Source organism: Acipenser ruthenus, chromosome 4, assembly GCF_902713425.1.
Source record: "Acipenser ruthenus chromosome 4, fAciRut3.2 maternal haplotype, whole genome shotgun sequence".
In the NCBI taxonomy this organism is placed as follows: domain Eukaryota; kingdom Metazoa; phylum Chordata; class Actinopteri; order Acipenseriformes; family Acipenseridae; genus Acipenser; species Acipenser ruthenus.
Genome location: NC_081192.1, coordinates 63,941,468 through 63,965,912, shown reverse-complemented (window position 1 = coordinate 63,965,912; position 24,445 = coordinate 63,941,468). Strand labels below are relative to the sequence as shown.

Sequence of the window (24,445 nt, the reverse complement as noted above, 5' to 3'; positions counted from 1 at the left end):
ATTTTCTTCACAGCGGCTGGTGAACAAAAAAAAAAGGAGAATGCCATTTGCACTCTTGTATTCAGCTGCAGTTCCAACCTGGAAGTAACACATTGTAATACATGAGATGGTTTGGGGAATTTAAGTTCTTGTAAAAGGAAAATCAATTCAGAATGTTTTGCTTTTTGGGGCCTCATTCAAAAATGGGGGACTCTTATGAGCTGATCATTCCTGTCTGTCAGTCACACTCTGTAAGTGAACACATTACCTGCCTGGATTTTGCAACAATCTTCAACAAACATGTATCATACACTCCTGGCATCCTGTAGACGTTTCAGATTGCATTTGGCTATAATGCAATTAACTCCTGATTTTATACAAATATCATTATCATGAAAAAAGTAGATCACCAGGGCTTACATTCACTGTTTGCACATGTAACAATGCTATACATAGAGTACAGATGCCTCCAACATTGTATTTTAATACTCTTAATAATTTAATGTAAATAAAGAATGCCCTGACCAAATTAAAATACATTTAAAAGTATGTAAAAACATATGTGTAACAGTCTCCATATAGCCCCAGACTCTGAGCTAAAGAATGTCCTCAGCGTCAGTGTCAACTGACCTTGTCTGTACAAATGTTAATTAGAAAGACATCTGTTGGTGATGTACATTACATCTCAATTGTGTTTGTCAAACTCTGCGCAGTGGTGCTTTGTCAACCTGCAACTGGTAAGATATGGCGCAATCAAACAAGGCTTTCTGATAGCTGATCTGCCTTGCTAGCAGATGTGTGCAGCATTCTGTGCTGCTGGTTGCCAGATGTGCATGTGATTGCTGGCAGCACTGTCTAACCCAGCTTAAATACAGTTTACAGCTAGGCCTTTCCCAAATCCAAGTCTGCCTACACAGCTGAGACACCTGTGTGCAGCTGAGACACCTTCTACCACAAGATGTGTGCCAGACCACCCCAGCTTAAAGTGAATAATTTGGATGAAAAACACTGCTATTAATTTTAATGGGCACATTTTGAATAAAGTTATAGGACTGCAAAAATGTCTAGACTTTGTTTAAAGAATAGGATAAGCTGTACTGATTCACATACAAGTTTACACCTGTTTCCATTAAAAGTGATAGAGTGAGGAACAAGGATTAGCTTTAGATTAGTCTGGAAGTACCAAGTATACAAAAGCACCATTTTCTTGACCATTAAAAGGCCATCAGAAAACTATTTTGTAGTGTAACATGACAGTTCTGTGACAGTACTGCAAGTAAATTATCTATCCATAATATTAAAAGTAATAAAGCAAAAATAGAATTTGAAGTCCTCTGTAATTAAAACATATTTTAGAGCAAAATCACACTTCTAAAGAAAATCATTTGGTATTATGTGATTTGCACAAATATTAATTCAGCCCAAACCTGGCAACACCTACTGTACCTGTTCATTATAGTGCCTCTGATAGAGTAGGTATAGAGATAGACAGCAGATTTAGTCCCAGACACTGGGATTTTGATCTGGAAAAAGAGAACAGGATGGTAAAAGCATACTACAAACATATCCCGTATTTAAATGAAAAATAAATTAACGGCTCCTGGTTGTTTCTTCCTAGCATTATAATATGAATTCCTGTTCAGATATATTAAGGCGCGTCACTGAGTGATAATAGCCACCGAATCAAATCCAGGGTTTCAGTAAAATAAACTTGATCTGAAACTGGTGATTAGTTATGACAAACCTACAGGTATCTGCTACAGTGATGGATTGCTGGCAGGCTCTTAGATAAAAAGGCTTATGAATTAAAGAAAGCAGTGGATTAATATCTCGTCCTGTTTGGGCTGGTGGAGTGCAGTGGATCCGGAGTGATTAAGAAACCCTGGCAGCGTGTTTGCCTTCTCTGAACCTCATAATACAGAAAGGGCCCTGCTGATGTATTTAGATCTGCCAACCCCACACCCTTTTCTGTCAGGCTAAGACTGTGATACTTACTCACCTTTGCACTTGTTTTGTCCACTCTGTTATGTCTGTCTGTCAGTTTAATGCTGTGTACTTGCACAGTGATAGTGTTCTGACCTAGCAAAGTTTTCTAAGAAAGAAATCAAGCAAAATCAGATATGATTGTGTTGAGAAGTCTTCTGGAAAATCTGAACATATCTAGGTTCATAAACAAGAATATAAGACAGGAGGGTCTGTATTGCGATATATCTGATGGAAAAATGTACAGGGATGAGCGTTTTCAGGAATTCATTGAGGTTAATGATAATTTGTCATTGTCTGTGAATTGCGATGGTGTACCAATTTAGTGCTTTGTACGATCAATGAATTGACATATGAAGAAAGATCCATGTTATTGCAAACTCTGTGATTCGGAAGATGTAAACCTAGGCCATATACATACCTTGAACCATTAGTTGAGGAAATTCAGAGTTCATATAAGCATAGGTTTTCCTGGGAGGATAACAATGTTGTTTAACACAAAATGAAAGTAGCAGTAAAAGTATCAGTTTAATGGAGTGTTTGGGTGTGGGTTCTGTGAGCATGAAGGAACTGTAGTGGCCAAGGACAATGGGCATGTACGAGTATATCCAGTGAATGAACATTTTCAAAATAGAACTGGTGAAAAAACAATGCTGAAGCTGCTTTAGAAAAGGGAAGCATGGTGTTAAAGGAGCAAGCAAATTAATGTTGTTGCCATCATTTGATATCATCAGGGGGTTTGTGCCAGACTATATGCATGCAGTGCTACTAGGTGTGGTTAGACAGTTACTCTTGCAACCACTCTAAAGAGTTCTACATATCAGATGCATTAGATGAGGTAGCTGGTACGAGTTGTGGAAAATTTTACAAAAGAGTCCTTTTTAAAGGCCAGATTTACACAACAGATGAGTATTCATCCAGGTTTCAAAGAGACAATTCAGTAGTGTTTCTTCAGAATGGCAAGGCAGGTATCGTCAATAATATAATATCTGTAACATTTAAAAGTGTCATTGATTGCCAATGTGAAGAAAACATCATATTGATTATCACATGCTTGGAAACATGTCGTCTGTGAAAATGCATGATTTGATAATTCTGTCCGGCTAAATTTGATGACAGCATTTAGAAAGGTAACAGTCAGGACCATGTACTGCCTGCAGAATTGAATCCGTTACAGGAAAAGGAATGGTTGTCGACCATGAAAATGAAACACTTACGCTGTTCAGACTTCCAAAATGTGGCAGTGATTGAGATAATTGAAGGTCCAGATTAGTATTCCCGAAGACATGCTCAGTGTTTCCTGTTTTATAACGCTGCTAAATATAACTTGTTGTAAGTCAAATGGACTTTGTGTCAAAGGATTATTGCCTAATTTGTATTATTGTTTTTAATAGGGTGCTTATTATTTAAAATTCCAATGCCTCTAGTGTTTTGAGACAAATTTGTATATCCATTTTATGCCAGATACAGTGAGTTGTTATATTGTTTTAGCCTCAAACAACATACACATACAAAAAAATAAACTTAAATCTAATTTATTCAACAATAATTAGGCTACAACAACCACAGTGGTGCATATCAGCGCTCTGTTCACTGAACTGTGGTCAAATTGTCTCAAAATGAGCCTGACTAAAATAATATCTCAAATTGCTTGGTGCCATTTGATCTCAGATGGATACTGAGTTAAAATATGAGTATATGTCTTACACGAAACAACAACAATAACGAAAGCTTTGGTATATGGCAAGCCAAATTGTCATTTAGAGATATCTCAAATTGCTTTCCGGGATATCTTGAAATATCTCTAAACCAATTCCAGAAATCTCAAACGATATATATATATATATATATATTTATATATATATATATATATATATATATATATATATATATATATATATATATATATATATATATATTTAAAATAATGGTCCCTGCTAATAATAGGTCGTCTTTAGATATTTTTAATTGTGTACACAGAAACTCAGGAAGAACTGCAGTACAAATCAGTTGTGAATTATTTTTTCATTTGGTATAAAAAGTTAACACAAATTTATTATATTTTATATCTGTAAATTAAAGTTTTGAAAGTAAATATTTACTATAATTTTGAAAGTAAAAATATTCATAACAGTAGTTTCAGTGTAGTAGTTGACTGTGAACTATAATTTTACTATAATTTCTGTAGTAACATTGCAGCAGTATAAAAAAAAAAAACAATAGTGTTGTTATTGTAGTTTTTACATTCAATTTTTTTTTTTTAAACTATAGTTACTCTAGTATTACTGCAGTTTCACTATAAAAACTATAGTTTTAATATAGTATTTTTTTTTTCTGGGCATTTTTTCCAGTTTTATACTGAAATGTATTTAGCACATCCCCTACAGTTTAATTTTCTGTCAGATTTGTTCAGTTGTTAATAATAACTTCAAACTAAGAATTATACATGTTGTAAAATGGTGGTGGGCTAATTATAAAGGCTATAATGTATATAGAGGTGTATGTATGTATATGTGTGTGTGGCTGTTTTAAAACCATTGCATACTCGCACATATATGCTCCAGTTCAAAATCAATAAACTCAACCTAATTTGCTTAATATTACAGAAAGAAATGTATCTTGAAAGGCTAAGAGTTTAGCATAATAAAATGTTACAAAATAAGTAATTTTCGTTATTTTCAGATAAAGGGTTGTTCACTAATATGTTTTTAAAAAAATAGCGAAAATATTTCACACAGAACACATCGCACCATAAACCCTTTAACCACCTATATCTGGCACAATAAAATCCCAGTTGTTTGTCTAAATAAAATCATCAATGTAGTTAAAATGCGCAAACGTACAGTAATGCCATTAAGTCAACTGTATTTTGAATAACCCTACTAACATAAAAGACAAAGGTATTGTAGCTGCTGTTTCATAAACACATGCAAAATACCCCAGCAGCGTAAATAAATACATTTTTTTTTACAGGAGTAATACTTTATCTGTTCACCCAACTATGACAAAATCCACAGACCACTTTTTAAAAATACATTGAAAATGTTGATTGTGCCTATTCCCAAAATCATGCTGCTGTGGTCTGATCTGCCCATTTTCATTTTTATGAATTTATTCTTTAAAAAACGTAAGCCCCTAAATGTAAAAAGTGTGTGGGTGTTGGGAATATAGGTTTGGCAGGGATGGGGTTAATTTATATCTGTTATGATGCAATAACTGATTTTCACAACTTCTGTACGGTGAACTAAACAGGACATTTATTGTTTAGTTTTTCACATTGTTCAAGGAACATGGCGTCTCACTGACGTGCAACTCACTGCCTTACGGCATCGTAGCTCAGCAACACGAGCACTACACACACTCACAACTCAAAACACAATTATCCCCCCTTTCCTCCCACAATTATCCCCCACATTATCCCCCCTTTCCTCTGCCCAGAGTTCAGGTGTTGAAGGAGGTAACAAAGTCCTGCAGATGGCCAGGAAACTGTCGAACCCGTAGAGGGTGGGCTGCGGGCACAACCAGCTCGGGACCCCCTCCGCCGACCACAGCACCTGAGTTGGAGGTCCAAAACACGGTTCCGTGGTGTCCAAAAGGCACTGGCTGAGATTCCGGAAGATGGCACTTTGTGCAGCCGGCTAGCATGCCACCGAGACCTGTCTTGGAGCTGAAAAGTGCCTGGTCCGAGCTGGCAACTGACACGACATGGGAGAGACCAGAAGGACTGTAGCTTGTCACTGCAGTGGGGCTGTTTAGCTCTGACCCAGTCCGAGACCCATATGGCAGGAGACTTCACACTGTGGGCTTTGTGAAACCGCTGACGCTGGTGTTGGCAGCCGGACGCGGAAGGACGAGCTATTGGTGGACGCAGCCTGTCCAGTGGCAGTTGTAGCTCTCACCCCGTCATCAGCAGGCTGGCGGAACCCCTGTGGTGGTGTGCCAGATCACTCTGTAGTGCAGTAGGGTTTGGAGCAGAGCTGTCTGAAATGTGTAACCTTGAGCCAGGTGCGCTCAAATGTTGTACTTAAGGCTCTGGTTAAACCACTCGGATGCAGAGAAGAGGGTCCTCCGTGGACACCTGCTGGAGCTCAAGGAGGGAGACCACATCCTGGAGAGGAGCGTGCAGCAACTGGATCAGGTCTTGTTCTGTATCGATAGGCTGGCTAGCAGGGTCAGAAGCAACGACTGATCTGGAGAGCAGGTATGCCACCACGTTGTCCTGGCCCGAGGTGAACTGAAGCCGAAAATGATACTGCTGCAGGCAGTCCGCCCACCTGTACAGCTGGAGTGGTCTGTGTCCCGTGCCTGAGGTAGACATCATGGCTGTAAGAGCCTGGTGATCAGTGCGGAGTGTAAACGCCTGGCCATATAGATACATATGCCAGCATTCACATGCCCAGATGCACGCTAGTATCTCATGCTCCCCCACTTTCTGTATTTCTGTTTGGTAGAGCTCAATGCCAGAGAAGCAAAAGCAAAGGGCTTCTCCACCCCGTCCTGAGTTTGGGAGAGGATGACCCCCAACGCCATGGCGGAGGCAGTGAGCTGTTGCTTACTGTGGCATGCGGGTGTAGCAGTGAGGTCCCTGCTACTAGGGTGGAGGGAAACCTGAAGGTAGTCTTGGCGTAAGCCCAGTTTACAAAAGACGTTGGAGCCATAGAAGTGGGTGGTAAGCTCCTCTCCTGTTGGGAGCAGGTATTTGTCAGAGATGGCTGTGTTCACAGCACGCAGATTGACGCAAACATGGAGTCCCCCTGACTTTTTTTCTTTGCTAAGATCAGGTTAGAGATCCAGGGGGAAGCTTTGATTGGCTCAATAATCCCGCATCCAGCATGAGCTTCAGGGCGCAGGGCGAGGGGAATGCGGCGCAGCGGCTGGATGACTGGGGTTACCATGGGGTCCACCTTGGGCTGATGAATGAAGGTGGAGAGGCAGCCTAGACTGTCAAACAGCACAGGCCACTGTAGCTGCCAAGGGGAGGCAACCTGCAGGATCTCCATGCCGCAGTTATCAGTCAAGGAGAAGTCAAGCCCCATAAAGAGGTTGAGGCAAAGGAGATTGACCCTCTTGCGCTTGACGTGAAATGGGAAGGCAGGTAGAGACCTGGTGCCGTAGTGCAGCAGGTCTTCAATTCTGACATGTCCGTAATTGCTAAGGTTGGTGGAGGCAGGTGAGAGAAAAACTGCTTATAAGTGTGTGACGGAAATATAACGAGTTCTGGTTGTAAATCTCTCTCTCGACCTGTGAGGCACTAAGTAGCGAAAGGGAAAGGCTTTGGACAGGTTGGCCTGACAGTTCATTCCCTGGGTCGGGAGGTCAGTCAGCCTGGAAAAAGACAAGACTCCAGTAAAGGAACATATTGACCTGGAAGGTAAACGAGGTAGCAGCTGCAGGCAATAGAGTCAGCTGCAATTGTTTACCAAGGGGTCATGCATAATTACACAAAAGGGTTTGAGAGATACAAGGATTTGGGTTTGAGAGATACAAGGAACTGGAAGGACCGGGAGATTTCCCACAGTAAAAAAAAAAGAGTTTGTGAGTGTTTTGTTTGGTATTTTCTGTTTAGTAACTGTCTGTGTTTTTTTGTTAAATTATACGGCTAAACACAAATCCGGAGCTGTCGCCAGGGGCCAGCACAAAGCCGGATCACCACAGCACTTGTTTTCACCAATAGCACGTAATATTGTACTTCACCACAAGCACTGAGAGCACTCACTTTGGACCTGTGATCGTGTGTGTCTAATTGTGTGTGTTTTATACTGTGTTTATTGTTTGTGGGACTTTTTCATTACTGTGCAATACACATTGCTGTGTATTGCTAGCTCATTATTGTTTTCTGGCTGGTCATCAGACCATTGGATTTATAATCATTAAAACCATAATTTCACCCGTACTTTGTTGTCTGTTTGTTTTTGGAATTAATGCATCCGCACTGCACCTGATATACACCTGCTACCAATCTACCACTTTGTCACAAAGTGTCAAAACTGAGCAAGGACACAGTGTCAAAGAGCAAGGGAATGCACACATCCATGAGGTGAAGAGCACAGTGAAGAGCACAGTGTGAATTTTGGCTGGTGTTGGGTGTGGGGGCTGGGCTGGGTCTGCTGCTGGGGCAGAGCGACACCACCTGGGAAAGTGGTCAGCTTACTGCAGTTTCTGCATGTTTGACCCTGTGCTGGGCAGTCTGGGGCTCTGGGCTCATGTTTGGTGGAACCACAGTTCCCACAGCGCTGTCTAAAGTGAGCAGGACATTGCTGAGCTTGCTGAACAGGGAGGCAATGGTCTGTGTCCAGTTGAAGTGAGGTAAGCTGAATTTTCTGAACGGCAGGTTTTGTAACAGTAGCGAGTGAGTGAGCTCCAGTAAGTTTAGCAGCACATTTAACAGCAAACTCCTTTTGGCCCCTATTTGAATGGCTTTAGCCAGAGATAAATCGTCAGATTCGAGCAACAGTCTCTCACGCTCTTGCACACCGGGAGAATCCCCGCTGTCTCCAGCGCCACCGGGAGAAGCCCCGCTGTCTGGAGCTCCACCGTGAGAAGCCCCACTGTTTCCAGCACCACCGGGAGAAGCCCCGCTGTCTGGAGCGCCACCGGGAGAAGCCCCGCTGTCTGGAGCTCCACCGGGAGAAGCCCCGCTGTCTGGAGCGCCACCGGGAGAAGCCCCGCTGTCTGGAGCTCCACCGGGAGAAGCCCCGCTGTCTCCAGCACCACCGGGAGAAGCCCCGCTGTCTGGAGCTCCACCGGGAGAAGCCCCGCTGTCTGGAGCTCCACCGTGAGAAGCCCCGCTGTTTCCAGCACCACCGGGAGAAGCCCCGCTGTCTGGAGCGCCACCGGGAGAAGCCCCGCTGTCTGGAGCTCCACCGGGAGAAGCCCCGCTGTCTGGAGCGCCACCGGGAGAAGCCCCGCTGTCTGGAGCTCCACCGGGAGAAGCCCCGCTGTCTCCAGCACCACCGGGAGAAGCCCCGCTGTCTGGAGCTCCACCGGGAGAAGCCCCGCTGTCTGGAGCGCCACCGGGAGAAGCCCCGCTGTCTGGAGCTCCACCGGGAGAAGCCCCGCTGTCTCCAGCACCACCGGGAGAAGCCCCGCTGTCTGGAGCTCCACCGTGAGAAGCCCCGCTGTCTGGAGCTCCACCGGGAGAAGCCCCGCTGTCTCCAGCGCCACCGGGAGAAGCCCCGCGGTCTGGAGCGCCACCGGGAGAAGCCCCGCTGTCTCCAGCACCATTGGGAGAAGCCCCGCTGTCTCCAGCACCACCGGGAGAAGCCCCGCTGTCTCCAGCGCCACCAGGAGAAGCCCCGCTGTCTCCAGCACGACCGGGAGAAGCCCCGCTGTCTGGAGCTCCACCGGGAGAAGCCCCGCTGTCTCCAGTGCCACAGGGAGAAGCCCCGCTGTATCCAGATTCAACAGGGCAACAGCAAGGCCAACCTCAGCAGGAAATACATTTGCTGCTGAGGGGAGCACGGTGAAAGCCAGCTGCAAATCCATGTCTGGAGTGCCCAGCGCCGCTGTCGCCACATCCAGAGTGCCCCACACCGCTGACCACTGCTGGCTGGAGTGCCCTGCTTCCTCCAGCTGCAAGGCCAGCTGCACGTCTGGAGGAAGCAGCATTTCCGCTGCCGGAGTGCCCTGTACAGCTGTCAGCATTGCCGTTCCCAGTGTTGCTATGGGCAGCAGTGCCACTGCCAGAATTGCCTCTGTTCCTGGCCCAGGAACAACCAGCTATTCAGTAAGTCAGAATTTGCACCATATGTTTCAGAAATCATCTTGTATATATTTGATATATTTGAGTTTGCTTACAGGAGTTCTGAGTGCTTTTTAGAATGTTTTATTGCTTGCAGCTATTTTACAAGTTTTAAACTGTTCAAATAAAATGAAGAGTGTTGTTAATGTTTAAGAACTTTAGAGGTACTTCTACACCTGTGAGCAGAAAACCACGGTCCCATTGCTCAAGCCCGTCTTATTTCATGCAGGAAAGATCCTGCATGAAGAGCACATTGAGATCCTGACAGCCGATTATAAGCAGCTGAAGAAGGAAGGGAGTGGAAAGGAGATTCTCGAGGGGACTTTACACTTTACAGGTGAGTTTTTTTCTTAAAACATTAGAAGACAAGACATGTTGGTCCCTTCAGTAAATCTTTAAAAAGAGTGGAATAAATTAATGGTGCACTGTCCTAGAGCACCCCTATTGGTAATTTTTATACTGAAATTCTGCTTTGTTCATGCTTGCTCAGATAACATGACAAATATTAAGAAAGAGTAGTAAATGAAAACACATCTATTATTATTATTTATTTCTTAGCAGATGCCCTTATCCAGGGCGACTTACAATTGTTACAAGATATCACATTATTTTTACATACAATTACATTATTATTATTTTATACATTATTTTTACATACAATTACCCATTTATACAGTTGGGTTTTTACTGGAGCAATCTAGATAAAGTACCTTGCTCAAGGGTACAGCAGCAGTGTCCCCCACCAGGGATTGAACCCACAACCCTCTGGTCAAGAGTCCAGAGCCCTAACCACTACTCCACACTGCTGCCATATAGAATAATAAAGTGATTAAAAAAAATAATTCTGCTGGTATAAAGCAGGGGTGCACAAATCTGAGAGAGAACAACCCTATGTACACACTGTATGGTCTGACAGGGTAATATTGAGATAATTAATATACTTATGTGAGAAAGACCTTTGCCTTGGGCTGTTAATGTTAGTGACCTTAATGTCCTAAAGCTACTGGCAGGGGTCCTTTTCTTATTGATGCTGTTAACCAATGCAAACAGTGATTAATTATCTTTCACATTGTAAATTAATTATTGGAGATTTTAACATATTTTTTTTATAAGAAACTGAAACTGGAGGGCACTTGAAGTAGTACTGTAGGAGAGATCATTGCTCATTTTAATAGTTTTGTCTAGAAAGCGACTCCTCATCATTCATGCGGGAGAGGATGCCTTTGTTTATTATAAACACAGCAGGAGAGTTCAGAGGTAATAAATGTGGAGAGCATTATCCTTGGGCAATACAAGGGCAGGTCATCATGAACTCTGCATGCATCATGGAGGTTTCTTTTTTCATTTAGTTTTTTATGGCATATTCGTTTTTTAAAGGCACGATACAAGCCTTTTTTATTGATAGATGTGCTACTTTCTATTTTATACAACCCTATTGCTTTGTCCATGTCGCCAGACTATTGGTTACAAGTCCTAGCCGTATCAAGTAATAATGAAGTAATAATAATAATAATAATAATACTAATAATAATAATCTTTATTTATAGAGCGCCTTTCATACCACAAGGTTCAAGGCGCTGCACAAAAAACAAAAAAGAAGGTAACAGAACACAAAGATTAAAATCAAAGTTAATAAAACGGCATAAATTGATGAATAAGTTAAACAGTTACAGTTAAAAAAAACACATCATATATCGCAAAAAGAGAAAAGACACAATTTAAAACAACTAAAAACAACAATATATAAAATCAAAAAGCTAAATTATAAAAATAGGTCTTAAGCCTAGATTTAAAAGTAGCTACTGTAGGTGAACCTCTGACATGGTCGGGGAGAGAGTTCCACAGCTGTGGAGCACGAACACAAAAAGCAACCTCTCCTTTCCTCTTGAACCTCACCCTCGGAATACAGAGGAGGCCACTATTAGTCGACCTCAATGCACGCCGAGGCTGATAAAGAGACAACAACTCTGAGAGGTAATCTGGTGCCATTCCATTTAGTGCTTTAAATGTAAGCAATAGAATTTTAAAATCAATTCGATATTTCACTGGAAGCCAGTGCAGAGAAGCAAGTATGGGAGTTATATGTGCTCTCCTTTTGGTTTTGGTAAGGACCCTTGCAGCTGCATTTTGCACAAGCTGCAGCCTTAATAAAGCTTGGCTAGTAAGTCCAGAAAAAAGAGCATTACAGTAGTCCAGTCTACATGAAATAAAAGCATGGATTACTTTTTCAGCATCAGATAAAGACAGAAATGATCTAATTTTGGCAATGTTTCTTAGATGATAAAAACATACTTTTGTAATCATTTTAATATGCGACTCGAAACTTAAAGTAGAATCAAAAATAACACCCAAATTTCTCACTTCAGACTTCAAATTAGGAGTTAAGTCCCCCAAATGTATTTTTGATAAATCAATTTGTTGCTGAGAGCCTACTATCAACACTTCTGTCTTATCAGAGTTTAATTGCAGAAAGTTTAAGGACAAGTTTTGATGTCAGTGATACACTCAAATAAGGCTGATGTTGTGCTAATGTCACCAGGTTTCACAGAGATGTATAACTGTGTATCATCAGCATAGCAGTGGAAATTTACAGCATGTTTATGAATAATCTGGCCTAGAGGTAACATGTATAAAGAGAATAATATCGGACCAAGAATCGAACCCTGAGGGACACCACAGGTAATATTTGCTAAACCCGACACAGACTCCCCCAGTGAAACAAAGAACTGTCTGTTTGTAAGGTAGGATCTAAACCAGTTTAGTACTTTACCATCTAGGCCCACCCATCCCTTAAGATGATCAATTAAGATGGAATGATCCACAGTATCAAACGCAGCCAAAAGAACAAGAATGGATATAGCATTTGAATCTGCACTCATTAATAAGTCATTTGTTACTCTTACCAGGGCAGTTTCTGTACTGTGATTTGAACAAAACCCAGACTGAAACTTTTCAAACATATTATTAGTAATCAGGAAGCCATTAAGTTGTTTAAGCACTACCTTTTCAAGAACTTTTGCTAGAAAAGGGAGATTTGAAATGGGTCTGAAGTTACTCAGAAGTGAACTGTCTAAGTTGGGTTTTTTAAGTAGGGGCTTAACCAGGGCAATTTTGAAAGAAGCCGGAACTATTCCATTTTCCAGCGAACTATTCATAATGGCAAGAATATCATTACACAAGTAACTAAGGACATCCTTCAGAAACCTTGTTGGAATGGGATCTAACATACAAGTTGTGGATTTCATGTGCATGACAATCATGTTTAGTTACATAAGAACATAAGAAAGTTTACAAACGAGAGGAGGCCATTCAGCCCATCTTGCTCGTTTGGTTGTAAGTAGCTTATTGATCCCAGAATCTCATCAAGCAGCTTCTTGAAGGATCCCAGGGTGTCAGCTTCAACAACATTACTGGGGAGTTGGTTCCAGACCCTCACAATTCTCTGTGTAAAAAAGTGCCTCCTATTTTCTGTTCTGAAATATAGTTCCTGTGCAGTAATACAAGAAAATGATTCCATCACTGTTTTCCCCAGTCTATCTGAAATAATTAAATTAGAACCATAAGATGGAATTTGTTCCCTAATAGTCTTTATTTTATTTTCAAAGTAGTTGAGAAATTCTTCACACTTGGACGAGGACACTTCTATGTTGCAGATGGGTTTGAATGAAGGATTTATCAATTTATCTATTGTTGAGAAAAGCACCCTGGAGTTATTTTTATTTTCCTCAATCAATTTGGAGAAATATGCACATCTTGCAGATCTTATAGCTTCATTGTACCTCGATAGATAATCTTTCATAATATCAAAATAGATATGTAATTTTGTAGCCCTCCATTTTCGTTCCACCTTACAACAGTCTCTTTTTATTTGACGGATAGTATTGTTAATCCAGGGAGCATTATGTTTAAGTGGAACTAATCTAGTCTTGACTGGAGCAACTGTATGAAGAGTAGTAGTGCAAAGGTGGTTAAATTTGTCAACTAATAATTCAGTAGACAGAGACTGCAAAGGAAGTGATGGAGCTGAACTTATTATTTCAGAAAACCTTTGTACAGTTGAAGAATTAATGACACGGCTTTTAATAGTGTGGGCCCCACTCTTTCTGGGTACCGATACAATGGCTTCAAATAAAATACAAGAGTGATCAGAGATATTAGGATCAATTATGGATGAGATATTAACAACTAGACCCTGAGAGATGACAAGATCTAAGGTATGGCCATGATTATGGGTGGGCCCTGAAACATGCTGAATAAAATCAAGAGAGTCCAGGAGCCTTAAAAAGTCAATAGCCTTTGAATCAGCTTTGTTATCAATGTGAAGGTTAAAATCTCCAAGTAAAAGAATCCTATCATAATTAGTTGACAGTATAGACATATATTCAGCAAATTCAGGCAGAAAAAAACTGACTAGGTTTAGGTGGGCGATAAATTATTACAATAAGAATAGGTGGTTGGCTAGCTAATAGCAGAGACAAGGATTCAAATGAAGAAAATTCCTCACCATTTTTTTTGTCTGCAATTATAATTATTTCGGTAAATAGTAGCTAGCCCACCCCCTCGCCCTTCTGAACGAGCTTTCTGAGCAAAAGTATAATTTAAAGGAGAGGCTTCAATCAAGGAGATGTTATCATCTAAACTAAGCCAAGTCTCAGTCAGAAACAGAAAGTCAAGTTTATAATGTGAGATTAAATCATTGATAAGAAAGGATTTGTTTAATAATGAGCGAATATTGAGTAAGGCAAGGCATAATTTTACATCTTCAACTACTGGAGGTGTAGCTGTGATGGTCGGGACTCTAATAAGATTATTTACATTAACCCTTTGGGGTGAACTACCGTGCCTACTGCTATAATGCCTGGATGTTAATTTAATAGTCTTAATATGATTATTACAGGACAGCTCAGAGATTATATTGACATAATGTTTTTTCTGTACAGACAAGTATTTAGAATCCGGAAGAATACCAGGATTGGGGAAATGTAGTCAACACTTAAGAAGATAAGAAGTAAAATTATTTTCCAAATTCTCAGCAAGAAGAGTTGAACCCGTCCTGCTAGAATGTAATCCATCTTTTCCAAAAAAACTAGGTCTTTCCCAGAAAATATCCCAGTTGTTAATAAATCCAATATTCTCCACAACACACCAAACTTTTAACCAGTTGTTAAGAGAGAACAGTCTGCTAAAAGCTTCACAACCTCTGCCCATAACGGGTAAGGGGCCTGAAATGATAATGTTTCTCTCATACTCCTTTGGCTTTTGAACAAGTTCTTTAAAATCTTTTTTGAGGATCTCCGAGTCTCTCAACCTTATATCATTGGTGCCAGTATGTAAAACCACAGTAGAGATCTGTTTGTGTTGCTCTATTACATTATCTAATTGAGAGGTAATATCTTTGACTCTGGCCCCTGGAAAACATTTCACATTTATTTTCTTTGTAATTCTAAAGGATCTACCAACATGTTTAATAACGGAGTCTCCAACTAAAATAACTTCTTTATGTGATGTTAGAGCATCAAATCTGTAAGTGACTGAATGAATATTTAATAGTATACATTCATTTTACAGGATAAACTATCAATGTGTTACAGTTTTCATGAAAATATTAACTGAAAAGTACTACCCTAGGTTTATAGAAATCTCTGTTTCTGTTGACAGATAGTGTTGCCCCTCCTCGGTCATTTTCCCTTCCTTCTTTTCTGTCATTAATTAACCAGCTGATTCCCCTATTGGCATACATGCTTTCATCCAGACACAATTGAGGGGAAAAAACGATGAAGTTTTTTAAACAAGATGTTTTGCCTTTTACCTGCTGTGAGCATCATGGGCCCCATTCAAAAAGCTGTAACTATTTTTTTATTATTATTATTTGTATATATATGCAGAGATGTGCAACAAAAACAAACTCTGGCTATTAGTTTTACAGATTAGATTATGCTTTATGTTGAATTACCACTTGAAACCAGAGCTAGAATTGTCCTAACGTCTTATTTCTTATACATCATATATCAAATTTGTATATATTTCTTGTGCATCTTCCCCTCATTAAGGGACCAATGTGGTATTGAAAGCTTGTAGAGTTAAATAAAATGAGTAAGTCATTAATCACCTTGCTCTATTTGCTTAAATACAAAATGTAAGGAGAATAATGTTTAACACACTGTTTAAAAATTGATAAGATGACAAAAATAGCTATATTCTATGGGGATTATTAGTGGGTTCCATGGAAATCTTCCCTCTTACTGCGTCATACTGGGGTGCGCCACATGTTACCGGTCAGTTTTTAATCATTATTCAACTAATTTGTGAAAAATCCCCCGTAGAACCACAAGGTGGTGCATTTCTTTAGAATTAGAAAAACACCCTGGCTGTACACCATATGGTGTTGTTTCAAACCAGGTGGCACAATAACTTTGATCTGAAAAAAAAAAGTAATACTGATGAAAAAGAATGGTGACAATTACATAAAACCTAAATGTAACATAAAAGCAACATAATATTTAGTCTTACTTTGGCTAGAAAACAGAAATGATATTATCAAGACCAAGATTTAAACACTTATTTTCTCTGTTCGGTTGTCAAGTAGCCTAAACAGTTTTCCAAGTTTAAATTTAATGATGTGGTTTTGTAACTCTCTATTATAACGAGTCACACTGAGCATTTAGTTGTAGGGAAATGTATATGGATTCAGGAGACTTTATCCTTGGGCTGTGAATTCCTCTTGTAGTTTTACTATAGTTGCTTAGTGTCACCTTATACTGATGAGCCACAGGGTGAAACATGTCTGCAGTTGCTGTACTTTTAAAAAACGCTGTAAATGTAGAAGCCTTTTGGTGACTTTCACGCAATTTGATTGGCTCTTATGCTGAAATCTGCAGATCCCAATTACCCATAATTCTATACTGTGACAGGGTCTCATGTCACGTGTGTGGGTAGCCGCTGTTTAGTAATACAGAGAGACAACTGGGGGGTGGAGTTGAAACGCCAGCACATGCGCGCAGGATTTATTAATACAAACAGAAACGAAATAAAAGGTGGTCATGTGACGTTACCAGCCATGGTAACGCACAGAGGACACATACAGCAAGCTGTACAAAAGTCAAAATAAAACACAGTACAAAAACTACAAATAAAAGGTGCTCCAAAGGGCAAGCGCTAGCCTTAAAACGAGGCATCCCACTCCAGGAACCGGCTACACTACGTAACCCTCGCTATACATCACATGGGATCACTATCCCCTAACTAACCTACTGATGAGCCGGTATTCATACAACAACTTGTGCTGCTTCATATGGCCTTGGCTGGGCATTGCCTTCACAAACACCGCTTGCAGTCTCAGGGTTGCGTAGCTGTCGTTCCTGCAGCGCGGACCCTCTCCTCCCGAGTATACGCCTCTCCCCTCTGGCATGGCGTTGCAGTTGCCCCGAACTATCTCCCGCGGATGTTTTTAAACTGGCGGACACTCGGTCAAGACCCGCCCAGCTGCTGATTGAGGTCCAGCACAGCCAATCACTTGCTGCCCTTCCCCTCAACCAAGCCTAGCAGGCAGCAAGTCTCAATCGAGCGCCCGTCTGTAAACATGTAATTAAACAAATCAACTCCAAAACGACACACAATAAACCCATTTCCCCATACAAATTATACCAACACTAAATACACACGTGCAGGGCAATCACCCTGCTACATATACTTATTGCTTTCTCCCACCTTAATACTCTTTTATTGAGATTTTACATATTTACAATTTACACCCATTCTTTTTTTCATTCATTTTACATTTCTTTTAAAGATGACATTCATGCATACAGACATACATTTTGTTTTAAAAGCATTTAAAATACATTTAAAAACACCAAGACAATCGTGCTTTGTACAAGGTTAAAACAGACACCGATTAAAATGAACATGATAAAACCTGTGCTACTTTAAAAGTGACTGGAAAAAGAAACATCTATAAAAAAAAACAGTGCTTGTGAGGGCTGGGGAGTTCTCTCTTAAAAAGGTTCAAAGGTGAACATAAAACAGAACAATAAAACTATAGAACTAAAACTAAAAAGGGACAGGGGCAAAGGGACAGTGTGTAAAACAGTGAGTTAAAATTCTAAAATTTTAAAACACTTAAAATGTAACTTTTAATAGTTGACATTAAAAATCTTTTAGATACATAAAAAAGAAAACAAAATCAAATAAAACATTCAAAATAAATCAAATAAAAGTCCATAAAACTGAAACAAAATGACTACATAAAACCAGGGCACCGTTCAAAAACGGTCATGCCAGCTAAAAAGGGCAGAATGCTGGCATGACAAAATAAATAAAAGGCTTAGCGGTTCCCCGTAGTCCCGCTCCTTGGAGCTAGCGGTTCCAGTTTTTTGTTTTATTCCATCTTCACATCCTGAAGTCCGGCGATCCTCCAATCCGCACAGGCCTTCATCTGGTCCATCACTTTGTACATATATTCATGGCTTACCCTAACGAACGCCTTCTTCTGGTCAAGGTTGAACAGGCAGAGGGGATGGTTCCGTTCTCTAGAATAAGCCAGAATGTCCCTTGTTAACATTAAAATATCGGTGATGGACCTCCCTGGGACACCACAAGCCTGGTCGGGGCCAATGACCAAAGGGAGGTGTACTTGTAGCCGGAGCATCAGAGCTTTGGCTAATATCTTGTAGTCCACGCAAAGGAGGCTGATTGGGCGCCAATTCCGTAGATCTTTAACTTCCCCTTTCTTATGAAGGAGAGTAATTACACTCTCCCGCATAGAAGGGCCCAACCGCTTCTCCCTGTAGACCGCTCGGTAGACCTCCGCTAAATGGATTTTTAGCGTGTCCCAAAAAAGATGGTAATACCCGGGATGTCATCTGGACCTGGCGTCTTACCGGTGTTCATGGTCTTTTCCGCCTGGGTGAGCTCCTGGGTGTGCATTGAACCCCTCCTGCAGCTCCTACAATGTGAGTTCTGGGTTCTTCTCCTCCTCCTCCTTATCCCACACTGAGTCAGGCTCCAACTGGCTCAGGAACCACTCTATCAGGGTGTCATCTGTAGCTTTGATGTTATATAGGTCCCTATAGAAGTTCTCTACCACTTTTTTAACTCCCTCACTATCCTTTACTATCCTCCCACTGCTGTCGAGCATGGAGGACATCAAGTGCCGCTTCTCCCTCGTTTTCTGGAAGAAGAAGCGGGTACACTTTTCATCTTCCTCCATTTTTTGCACTTTTGCATTGTGCATGACCTTTCATTGTTCCTCCCTACAAAGCACTGAAAGATCTAACTTGGTCTGGGCTATCTCGTCGCTTACAGGGAACCCCCGAAGCTGTAGCAGGCTCAGACGCTGGAGGGTAGCATTCAAGTGTTTATATTTGGCCCTCCTTTCTTTTGCTTTCCTCTTGCCTGCTGCTATGAAATAACCCTTAGTTCTCATTTTGACCATCTCCCACCACTCTATAGGGGAGTTGAATAGGTCACGCAAAGTGGTCCACTCAACAAGCCTGCTCTTATAGGCTGCAGCTATGGAGGGGTTGTTGAGTAAGGAAGTGTTTAATTTGCAGACCCCTGACCCCATCTGGGAGGCCTGAGGGACCTGCAATGTTACCTACAGGAGCCTATGGTCAGAGAAGAAGATGGCCTGGGTGTCTATTGCCATCTTCGTAAGGGAGCTGGTATGCAGGACGAGATCTATACGGGAGAAGGAGGTCCCAGATGAGCTCACCCAGGTAAAGGGAGGCACCAGGTCCTTACCTGCATCACACAGGGAGAAATCAGATATTACGGAGGACAAAACTCTACTAGAGCGGTCGTTGCGTGGCCTGCTCTGGTCTACGTCCCTTAGAGCACAATTGAAGTCATCTGACACGATGACTGAGGGGAGTGTTATTGTATGTCACATCCACGCTCAGAATTCTACCAGGTTCTACCACCCTGCTGCTGCGGGAGGTAATAAATGGGTTTTTAAACAGGATACCTACTCCGTCGGCTCTGGCTATGTTGGAGCCCGACCAGAAGGAGTCCCCCAGGGTCCAACTCTCCTTCAGGTCCCTATAATCAGGGCTCGACGAAATACCACACTCCTGCAGAAAGATGATATCTGCTTTCAAGTTTCTCCCACCATAACTCGAAAGCTACTTATATAATATATAATACATTATAGTGTGTGTGTGTGTGTGTGTGTGTGTGTGTGTGTGTGTGTGTGCTTGCGTGCGTGTAGATATATATTTATAATCCAGGGCTCTTAATGGAATGTGAAACAAGCAATGTGATTGGTTGAGCGAGATTCCAGCTGTCCGTATATTGGATGAATATGGCCAGTTGGAGCCTTGTCGCATATACTAAATTACTGAGCTGCCTCACAGAATTTAAACTAAGTACCAGTAGCCGTCTTGCTTACATTCACTTACAGATGTTCAGCTGTAACTATAAAACTGAGTGACCAATTACCTGCAAAAAATCCCAAAGTAGTAAGTAAACATGCCGATTTGGATGAAGAACAATTAAACGAACTGGAAGAGAGCAAAACAGAAAAAAATACCCCCCAAAAAACAATCACTGTCTTTATGCTCACTGACCCTGACTTTGTCATTTCAAATAATGTATTTTTAGCAGTTTGTAAAAGCTAAAGAAAAACATAAAAAGACACTTGTGCACATTATCCACCCCTCTCTGACACAAATCTTGAACAAATTACTGAAATCCAAATTTATTTTTATTCCTCACATCTGTTCTGCTCAGTGTATCTGCACTGACAGGAAGAAAAAATAACATCTCAACTCTGCTCCCTGGTGTATTTTTTCAATGGCAATGTGCACACTATAAAAAAAATGATTTACTTTCTTCTTAGTTTTAATTGAATGAATTTACTCATCTTAACTTAGTGTGTAATTCAAAGTTATACATTGGACTAGGCATAAGGATATTTAATAAACTATTTTTGCCTTAAACATGATTTATGCTTTTTTTTTCTTCAAATCCACTATTTTACCTGGATTTTAAATGCATTAAGGCCCTTTAGGGTGTCCGTATACGTTGAATATACAGACTTCTCGGGTGTTGAATGCACAAAGCACCGAAGCATCCGTATATTCTATGTATACAGGTGTCCAGCCGTGTATGCAATAAGGCCCAGCTGGGCATCCGTATACATCGAATCGAATATATATATATATATATATATATATATAGTAACAGACTTGATCATTTAAAGTTAATTGAATCAGGCTTCCTTAACAAGATTATGTGACACACCCAGCTGCTACAAATAGAAGCCCTCAGGAGGACTTTACAAGATGGTCGTGCCTTGGAGTTTAGTTGTGCTTTGTCCTTGCAAACCAGGGTTTGGAATAGAGTTGGATTTTGACTGAATCTTCATTGGAATCAAGTGTCAAACTGAGATATTACCTGACATTTATTCTGTTAAATTTGTGGATTACAATTACTGTGGAATGCAGTTGTGGAGCACCTCTGTACCAGCTTGCTATCAGGAACAGGTCTTGGATATTGATGGGAGATCACTTGGTTGGAAAAGGGAACCATGAGTAAGCTGGGGTTTCATTTATGAACATTAATTGCAGGACCATGTATGGCAGTGTGTATTGTTTTGTCAATTGCTTTGTCAATAAAGCAGGCTTTGCTTTATTTCAAACACACAACGTGTGTGACGTGTGATTTAGTCTATTTGGTACTGACTACTGTTTGAATAATGGATACCAGTCATAATCTCTGGTTTTATCAAAGAAAATACATATTTGTAGTCAATACTAATGGTGTAGTTACAGAATTGGCACCCCAGATGGGACAACGATTGTTGCTCAATTAAAATAAAACAAAGCAATTGATATGGCAACTTCATTTTGTCCTTGGGAGGGAAACCTGATTTTAATTAACAGTAATGATTTGCTTGAACAAGATACTGTTTTAGGTACTTAATTTCCTATAATGAGAGTGTGTGATTAAAAACTGAGTTTACCACATCAACACACAATGCATTGATGTGGTAAACTTACTTTCTAATCACCCTGTATATGTAGAAAGTATTTTTATATAACTTCGCTTGATGTACATACAAAAAACACACCAGAAGGCCAGGTAGATGGGAAGCAATTTGAAAAATAAAAATGAGTGTGTACTGGATGTTACATACCAATTCTGGTGGGCTGTGATGTGTAAACTAAATGAGATTGGTGGTGCACAGTCGATAGGATTTAGCATTTTGGTTAGATATGACGGTGTCAAGAACAGACTGTAGGCCTACATGTTATTTCTATAAGTAGTGTTAAGAGAATTTCATTTAGTCTTGTGAGATATTAAACCTAGCTGAATAAACCCTTATAGTAACATGGGGCAGAAATCGATCATTCAAACTACAGTAAATTTCACAAGTCAAGCAACAAATATAGCCTCTTTTTGTTTCACATTAACTTCTGTTACTATATGCAGCTAACCTCTCCAAAAATGTATAATATGGAAATAATAGGGATATTCCTATATCACTGGCAACACTGTAGCACATATTTTATATTGTTGAAAATGAAAAGTACTAAAACTCTGGTTTTAATGTTTTTTTTTGTTTTTTTGTTTTTTTTAAAATGTAGTCATATTAGGAATATTCAATGCAGTGCGCTACTTGTACGCAGAGCAAAAAGGCTGGGACAGCCAGATTACGTTTTTTTTTTTCCCTGAACAGTGAAAACAAAACAAGCAGTTGAACGAGCACAGATTTGAAAGATGTGCATTTATGTGAATGCTAGATGAAACCAGTTTAGCTGATTTGTCTGATATGTTTGAAGAAATTGTTGCATTAGAAGCCAATGAACAAACTAATCATAGTAAGCTGGTGGATATAAATTATTCAATGAATGAATTGGATCTGTTTAAATCCCAAATGCAAGAATGGAGAAAAAATTTACACAAGTAGATAAAGAACAAGGAAAGGTGATTGCATATGTTAGCAGAACACTGCTGAAAAATTATTCAACCACTGAAAGAGTTTGGCAGTTATATAGGCTGTTGAAAAATTGAGCCTGTATGGTGATGGAAGGTTCTTTACAGTGGTAACTGATCATGTGTCATTGACATTTGTTTTTAATAATCCAAAACCAAGTTCTCGTTTGGTGGGATGGGCATTACGCTGACAAGAATTTACTTTCCAGGTTGAGTATCGGCGAGTTGAATGTGGCTCCAGATTCCCTCTCCAGGATCTCTGTGCCACAGGAAGGGAGCAATAATGTATGTGGGTAATGACTCATGTGGTTTCTATGCCTTTTGATGAGAATGTACTATGGAAAGATCAGGCCAATGATCATGATGTACTGGCAGTTAGATTTAGAGAAATCTGATCCAACACATATATACTATGTGCTCACTCAAGATGTGGTTTACAGAAAAATACTCTTAAAGGGGAGGACCTTTCAGTATCAGATTTCTATACCTGAAGCTTTGAGACAATACAGCCTCTATACATTACTAGCCTCATTGTCAATCAAAAAGTCTAAAAAGATAAATTGGTGGCTGCCATTCAATCTTTTTGGCATGAGCGCTTCACGACGGTAACGGATGCATTGACCAATTTCAAAGGTTTCTACCACTTATTGTGCAGAATTCAGGAGCACCTTCGTTCTGCAATGTGGTTTGTGCTGCAGAACAAGATGGGACCCAGAGCCATATGTTTGAAAACCGAACTTTGAATAGGAAATTGTTAATATTTTTTAATCTCCCACCCACTGTTAATTGCTATCTGACTTTTTATTTTTTTAGAGCTGTTAATACCTTAATGGCATGAGACTTTTTTTAAACTGATTTAAAAAAAAAAAAAAAGTATTGGTTTTCAAGCTGCACTGCATGATAACTGTAATATACTTTGCCGTGCTTCCCAGTACAGAAGTGTGGGGGAAGTTTTCCATGGAACCCACTGCGTGCTACAGAACAATTAAACCCTTATTTTCATGTTAATTGAATAGCACTTTAAAAATAAATTTCACAACCATTGTCACTAATCCCATTATAGTTTTCATATTGCATTTCTTTGTTCATTTCTGATGACAGCCACTGAAAATTATAATACAGTTTGAAAGATAGATACCTTTTCATTTTACTGCACCTTGGCTAGCAAGTAAGCTTTCATATTTTTTAATATCCAGCAACGTGGGCGAGTATCAATAGGTCATTAGTGTTTTCACAAGGAGCTAGTTGTCTCTTGTATTTCTTGTCATGCAGGGGGCTCCTTTCAGCCAGGGTTTGGTTTTGCCTCATTCGGTGGGATAGCACGTCTGACCTGGCTGGTAGGCCTGTTTGGAGAGCTGACACACAGCAGCTGAAATGGAGGAAGAGAAAGAATACAAATATATTAAAATAACAGCACAGTTTCTAACAAAGGAAAATAAGTGGGTATTAACTTAGCTGTGCAGTAATTCCAATATTTGAAAACATAATTTTCCTGGGGAATTTTTTTTGTCTGTCTATCTGCTTTACTGAGCATTCAGTATTTGGTAATTTTGATATAATAATAATAAAAAATACTGTTAAGAACAAATCATTTAATGTGAACATTGTAGGGTGTGGTTAAGGAGAACATTTGCACTGTCTTACTATTTTTCTCAACAGAGTAGTTTTTATTCAGTAGAAATCTTCATAGCTTACAATGCCGTCCCATGGATCAGATGGCCCTCTACAGTACAGAGAACTACAAAGGAGCACCCTTTTCATTTGATATTTATAGCCACTAGCACACAGCCCCCAGGCTCCTCCATT

At 40.3% G+C, this 24,445-nt stretch overlaps 1 pseudogene; it reads left to right on the top strand.

Moving 5' to 3' along the window:
- The first annotated feature begins 9,625 nt into the window (after positions 1–9,625).
- LOC131737012 (biliverdin reductase A-like) overlaps positions 9,626–24,445 on the top strand; it is a 35,046-nt pseudogene continuing 20,226 nt past the window's right edge.